The 7,999-nt window shown below is 30.9% G+C and overlaps 1 non-coding gene across 1 annotated transcript; it reads left to right on the plus strand.

The window, feature by feature from the left end:
* Positions 1-1,479: 1,479 nt before the first annotated feature.
* LOC126016643 (small nucleolar RNA SNORA51) lies at positions 1,480-1,610 on the plus strand. The gene has a single exon (XR_007498430.1). It is a non-coding gene; the product is annotated as a small nucleolar RNA SNORA51 (small nucleolar RNA).
* Positions 1,611-7,999: the final 6,389 nt, after the last annotated feature.

A 7,999-nucleotide genomic window follows, 5' to 3' on the forward strand; every position in this document is an offset into this window, starting at 1 on the left:
CTTGCTGCTTATTCTTGGCTCTTCAACAGGATGCGACTTTGCAAGGCTCAGAGGACAATATGGGTTACTGGATATCCAACCAAGGTCAGCTATGTGCTAGTCAGTGCTCACCCCAGTGTTCTATTTCTCTATCCACATATTTTAATAGCTTTAAATTACTTTTTTTCAAAGTGAGATTCTCTAGTTCATCTGTATCACTTCTCATGACAACTTTATGCCATGTTGTTACAGTGTCTGGATTAAATTCACTTGTAGATGTCCATCTTAAAATGAAATATCAGAACAAAAAAGTCCACTAAGAGACATTTCTTAAGGTTATAAAAGTCTTGGACTAGTTTTGTAATGCTTGCTTAAGGAATAAACATTCTTATTTCCTAAAGCTTTTCCTGCTTATGATGAAACTGACAAGAGCTAATCCATTACAATTCTTCCTTAAGGTGACTAGTCTTGTCTTTTATTTTCATGTCCTACTTGAGTAAAGAAGAGACATGTTTTTTAAATGATTATGTCTTATCTCTACTTCGCTTTGCTTTTGTAATTGACCTGTGTCTGTAATAATAAGATATCAATTATTTATGAATAATTAAATAATAAACAAAATCTAATCATATAAAATGTTATGCTTCCCAAAGGTAATATATGAAAGCAAGCTTAAATTTGTACTTAATAAATTATTATCTCTTGCTTACAAGAATTCAATATTGTCTCCAATTACTAATAGATTAATTCAATTTTGATTTGGATTAATTCATTGAAAAGTCCTAAATGCTAAATGTGTTTTTTTTTTTTTTTTGTGGTCACACCCGGCAGTGCTCAAGGGTTATTCCTGGCTCTATGCTCAGAAGTTGCTCCTGGCAGGCACCGGGGACCATATGGGACACCGGGATTTAAACTGATGACCTCCTGCATGAAAGCCAAACGCCTTACCTCCATGCTATCTCTCCGGCTCCCTAAAATGCTAAATGTTACATTTTCAAAAGCTATGGTTAGTATAGTTATTATAATATAGTTATATAACTATATATAAAACTATAGTTATTATAATTAGTAATATTTTAATAATAATAATCATAGATTAGCTAAATTTACAAATATTTATCCTAGAAGATCAAAAATTGAATAGAGATTTTAAGCCTAATAAATGTTATAAAACATTGAAAATAAGAAAAATAAACATTTTCTATTGAGGGAATAGTAACCCTAAATATAACTAATCCAATGTAAATAAACAGCTATTAAAGAAAGAAACACAAATATATTCTAAAAGTTAAAAAAAATAAAACCATATATAAAAACCATTTATTTCTTGAATCTACTCAAAAGTTATGGTCCTCTGAGCACTGCCAGAATTGAACAGTCTTCTCAATCCCCAACCCTGAGCCAGGTGTGGACCAAGCTCTGCCTTCACACACATATAGTTAATATATTAAATTTTTCTTGGAAAAAATAGGCAAAGTTAAAATAAAAATATTTAGGATTGATCCCAATTCTTACCACAGGCTGTGTTCTTTACACTGACCGTATAGAAAGAGGAGATACAGTAAATACACCCCATATACACCTCAACGCAGGCCCTTTGCCTGATCTGTATTGTGATTTGGGGGAAAAAATTTAGGATTGGGAGCTGGAGTGATAGCACAGCATTAGGGTGTTTGCCTTGCATGCAGCTGACCCAGGACAGCCCTGGGTTTGATCCCAGCAACCAGATGGTAGCCCGAGTCTGCCAGGAGCAATTTCTGAGTTCAGAGCTGGGATTAATGCCTGAGTGCCACAGGGTGTGACCCTAAAACCAAAAAAAAAACAAAACCCAAAATTTATGATTGACTATACTTTATTTATATTTTATTATATATGTATATGTGTGTGTATCTATATCTATATCTATATCTATATCTATATCTATCTATCTATCTATCTATCTATCTATCTATCTATCTATCTATCTATCTATCTATCTATCTATCTATCTATCTATCTATATGTTCTTTTGGTTTCTGTACCACACCAGACTGTGCAGTGCTTACTCCTGACTGCTCCACAGGAACATACATAGAATCAGGGATTGAATCTAGATTCTTCAATTGAAAGACTACCACCCTTGCCATGATACTATCTCTTGGTCACTCATAGGTTTTTAAATAATTAACTTCTCAAGAATAGATATGAAAATTTTTAGAGCAGAAAATTTTCAGTATATTAGAAATTAGAAGTAACATGACAGTCTCTGTGTGTCAGAAAGTTGCATTGAGAGATGAAGTCATGAAATTTTCCTATACATGGATATACATGGAATCTATTATGCTCAGTGAAATAAGTCAGAGAGAAAAACAGATACAAGTAAGAATATAAGCAAATAAATTGAGATATTGCAATTTAATTAATCAAATGGTCATATTACTAGTGTGACTTTTAAAAAGTAAATTAAAGTAGAATAAGTCAATAATAAAAAATATTCTCCAGTTTTATTAGAGGGGAGGACACCAATAAATAATCAGGGCCTACTCAGGTGTCTGCACACAGAAATCATTCCTAATAGGACTCTGAGAACTGTATGTGATGAATAGGATTAAACCCAGGTCAATTGTATGTAAGACAAGTACCTTATATATTTTACTTTCTATCTAGCCCAATAAAAATATCTTGAAACAGTAAATTGCTTATCAAAATTGATGTACTTTTATTTCTTTTGTAAAAGTACCATGTATATACTTCATTATTGTGTATCTATATATAATAGAATAATTTAAGCATCAAAATGCTCCACTTATAAGAAATTTAGATAAGAAATAGTTTGACCCATAAAAATATAAGCAATCCAATAAATAATGTAGAATAGTATATAGATTTACTTTAACTTTAGTAAGAAGTTTTATAATGCACAAAGTTTTATTCTTTTATTACTTTCATTGTATCCTATATATTATTTTTATACCTTTGAACATTTATTATATTTGCTATAAAAGTTTGTATATTTTGTTATCTAACATAATTTTTATTTTAGAATGCCTCATTTATACTTGAATGAATTTTATTGGAGTATGACACTTACATGTGAGAGAGAGAGGTACATTGTTACCATGTCATTTATATAAATGACAATGTTTATATATATTTATAAAATAAGAGAACTTTGTAAAATTTGAGCATCACAAATTGTAGGCTAATTCAAGTAAAATGAAATATGATATATAATGTTCTGTTCAGAATCTATGTTGTATTCCGAATGACTATCAATGAACCTCATTTGTTTCCAAAACAAATGAGGCTGAGAGAAGAAAATTTTCAGTATATTAGAAAGTAACATAACAGTCTCTGTGTGTGTCAGAAAGAAAGTTGCATTTTAATATTACTATTCAGTTGGAAAAACTTCTTAGCCATATGAAAATCATTACTATTAAAAAACTTTTTCATTAGTGTCGGCTGTGACATCTACTAGAATGTTGATCAAATAGGATCTGATTGCCTCAAGCACTTCTATGCCTGCTAAATTTGACCCTCTAATATAGTATAGTCAAAGGGTGGGAAACTGTAGAGTAATAAAAACTTTAGAAACTACAAAGAATATAGTTCAATTTTCAAACAATTTTGCATATTATATCATCTTTAACAATTTATGGTAATATTTTATATTTTAAAAATGTTTTCAGGGGCCTGCGAGGTGGCGCTAGAAGTAAGGTGTCTGCCTTGCAAGTGCTAACCAAGGAAGGACCGCAGTTCAAACCCCAGGCGTCCCATATGGTCCCCTCAAGCCAGGGGCAATTTCTGAGCGCTTAGCCAGGAGTAACCCCTGAGTATCAAACCAAAAAAAAAAAAGTTTTCAAACAACTTTCTGAAAGTTAAGAGTCTAATTAACCTAAGCTTGTTTATGAATATTCATATATATGTATATTTGTATATACATATAAAGAAAAACATTGGGTTACATTTTAAACTCTTAAGTTTTTGAAAAGTATAAGAAATTTTTATTCAGGGCAAGAGAGGTGGCACAGTGGTAGGGCATTTGCCTTGCAAGGGGCTGACCTAAGACGGACTGCGGTTGGATCCCCCAGTATTCCATCTGGTCCCACAAGCCAGGAGCCATTTCTGAGCGAATAGCCAGGACTAATCCCTTAGTGTTACTGGGTATGGCCCAAAAACCAAAGAAAAATATTCTTTTTATTTCATTCAACATTTTGAAATATTGAGTTTTGTAACATTTCACATTTATTCACTTATTATATAAATAACATTTATTGAGTAACCATTCCATTTCATAGATATATAAACTATAATAAAGATGATAACCTTATATAGTTTCTTTAAGAATGTACACTGAGTCAAAGGTATCTCAAGAATATTTTCACCTTTATTAAAATGATTAAATTACAGTAATATTTCAGTAATCTTAGTGAGCATGAGCAAGAAATAAATACTTTCTTGGGGGGCTCTTTTTTTAAAGGCATTAGGTTTGGGTGACACATCTGGCAATTCTCAGGGCTCACTGGCTCTGTATTGAAGGATAGCACCTAATGCCCAGAGAAAAGGGCCGGCAGGACCGGCTCACCGTAAGAAGCTCACCACAAAGAGTGGTGAGTGCAGTTAGAAAAATAATTACACTAACAACTACTATGGCATTGTCAATGAGTGAGAGAAGTAGAACGCCTGTCTCAGATACAGGTGGGGATGGGGTAGGAGGAGATCTGAGGCACTGGTGGTGGGAATGTTGCACTGGTGAAGGGGGAGTGTTCTTTGTACGACTGAAACCCAACTACAACTACAATCATGTTGGAATCACGATGTTTAAATAAGATATTATAAAATATATAATTAAAAAAAAACTGTTGGCGCATAGGGAGCCACATGAGTTGTCAGGGACAAATCCAAATTGGTATTGTGAGAGGCTCTAGTCCTACCCACTGTACTATTGATGTGATACAAGAAATATATAATTTCTTTTGTAACATTATTATATGTTATAGAAAAATACATTATTTTTCTAAATTAAATTAAATTAATATAATGTAAATGATTTTCTATTTAACATGTAATATATCAGACTGACACAATATGTAGTTCAAAAATACATTTCTCTACATAAAATAGTTATTTTCATGAAGTAATTGATATATGAAAAATATTCTATTTTTTTAGTAATGCATAATAAATTTTAAAACTATATAAATCCTGAGTTTCTAAGGCTTATTTCATCACACATGATTTGACATATATATGTAATATGTAGTATACTATTTTACTGATAAATAGTATCTAACATTATATAGTACTGATAATCATATTTAAGGGACAAAGCTATACTTTAGTGATTAGGAAATTTGTCTTGGTGTTGACAAATAACCTGCATATTTAATCACAAATCACTTGAAAATTCTATATAATTTTTGGCCCCCAAAACGATAGATGGCCATTTTCATCCAGGAACATGGAGATATTAGTCACCATTAGCTGTGGATCTGAAACTATGTCTATTAATTTATGTGTGTTACATATAGCTTTGCACAGATAATTTTTTATAATTCTGGTGGTTTGCTATAAATAATTTACAATCTCAAAAAATTATCTGGGGCTGGAGTGGTGGTGCAGTGCCTTGCATGTGTTTGACCTAGGAAGGACCGAGGTTCGATCTTCAGGGGTCCCATATGGTCCCTCAAGCCAGGAGCAATTTCTAAGCACATAGCCAGGAATAACTGCTGGGCATCACCAGGTGTGACCCAGAAACCAAAAAAAAAAAAAAAAGATAATCTATATTTTATTTTAAAATTAAATATTCCAGTTTAAAAAATCTTTCTATTATTATATATCTAATGTAGCACCTGATAAATAAATCATTCAATTTAAAATAAATGTAGGGAAATGACAATAAATTATTTTAAATTATACACGTATCATATATGCTTACAATTCACATATCCTATTTAGTGGCCTGCTGAGATAATCTTTACACTTGGATAAAATGGAGGCAATTATTTCAATGCAGTTATAGTCCATTCTGCCAATACATAAAACACTGAAACTTTTGCAACACATATTAATTTTATGACTCAAAATAAATTAAACAACTTCTGTCACAATGATAAACAACTTCAGTCTCAAAATAAACAGGACCTTTCAAATATGTCATATACTGACAGGTTATAAGTTGTTTTTAGAACATTTGGCATTTAGTAAATTAAATATATTGATGGGGTGATAAAAAGTACTTAATATATTTAGATATTTGAAATGGACAATTGCTTTGTTTTAAAATGACTATCACTGGCTTCATATGTCATATTATTAAAGACATACTAGCATATGTCTTTTATTTTGAATTAGTAATTTTACATTTTACTGTTTTTCTAGTTGTTTACATTTTTTACACATTTAGGAAAATTTATAATTCATCATAGAAAATAGGAAACACAAAAACAATATATTTAATAGTTCCTAATTAATAAGTAAATCTCAAATTTTTTATTTTGTTTTGTGGACTTATCAGGTAGTTTTCAATAAATATGCTTGTCCTATTCTCAGGGTTCAATTCTGCCAATATCTGTTCCTGAAGAGCTAACCAGCATTGGCATTATGTTAGAAAAAGACCTAATAAGCTGTACTATCTCTTTGCTACTCAACATTTCAAAATTCAAATATTTATTTCATGAATAGAAAAAATTACAAATATATTTGTTCTAAAAGCAAAAATTGGTGTCTTGGAAATTAAAAAAAAGACAATCTATCTTCTATTTATGCATTACGAACATATGTGACATTCTTATAATGCCTATGAAACTGTATCCCCTGATTTATGCATTCTCCAAAATTATTTAGTTTAAATTTTATAATTCCATTTTCTAGTTTCCTTGTTGCATAGTTTTGTGTTTAATGTCTTTGTTTTAATAGGAGTATCTTGTTATAAGAATACTGAGATAGGCAGGGCCTGAGTGATAGCACAGCGGTAGGACGTTTGCCTTACACGCAGCCTACCCAGGATGGACCTGGCTTGATCCCAGGTGTCCCATATGGTCCCCCAAGCCAGGAGCAATTTCTGAGCACATAGTCAGGAGTAACCTCTGAGCGTCACAGGGTGTGACCCAAAAACCAAAACCAAAACAAAACAAAAATATACTGATATATTGTTGCATATTCACTATTTACACTACTTAAATGTTGCCTTAAAATATAATTCCATCTTCATTTTGCAAATAGATCACATTCTAAAGTGCTATGGATTAAGACTCCATGTTTATTCTAATGCATATAAAAATAAATTTCAACCTCTAAAAGATAAAGTTCTCAAAATAAAAAATAAAAACAGCTAATGTCTGGTACATACATAAGTTTTAAAAATAAGTAATAAAATATAGTATAAGCCTTTTAATCAGAATAGGACATGTTATAAAGATAAACTACATTTTTCAAAGAAAAAGCTGAATTTGATCACAGGGTTACATATGTAGTGTTCAAAGGTTTCAGAGGCAATTCGTGCATAGACAAGAGAAAACTGAGAACTGGCTTACATAATTTATAGTGGGAGAGGTTAAAATATGTATAAATAATAATGCATCTACTTACTAATAATTATGGAGAATACGATGAATGCTATACTGACTGTGAAAATGATAAGCAGTGTATCAGGAAAAGGAGATGGAAAGGCTCAATTGTTATAAGGTTTAAACTCAACTACAAAGAACTTTGTAAATCACAGTTCTTTAAATAACATTTTTTTAAAAAAAGAGCTTAATTTTATGGTAACCTTTAAATAAATTTTAAAAAGTACAGCTTTATTGGATAGAAAGTTATATTTATAAGAATCTCAATTTCTGCACTGCTAAAGATTTAGCAAAAATGTGTATTTCCAACTATTTAAAAGGGTGTTCAAACTAATTTAATTAATATAATTAAATGCTATAACTCAAAGGAAATTTGCCCAAAAGTCTACAAATATATAAAATTTCATTTTATTCAAATATATGAGGTATATATATTTTTATTGAATAATATCTTTCTTTAAACACCGTGATTA

This window comes from Suncus etruscus, chromosome 8 (assembly GCF_024139225.1).
Source record: "Suncus etruscus isolate mSunEtr1 chromosome 8, mSunEtr1.pri.cur, whole genome shotgun sequence".
NCBI classification, from domain to species: Eukaryota; Metazoa; Chordata; class Mammalia; order Eulipotyphla; family Soricidae; genus Suncus; species Suncus etruscus.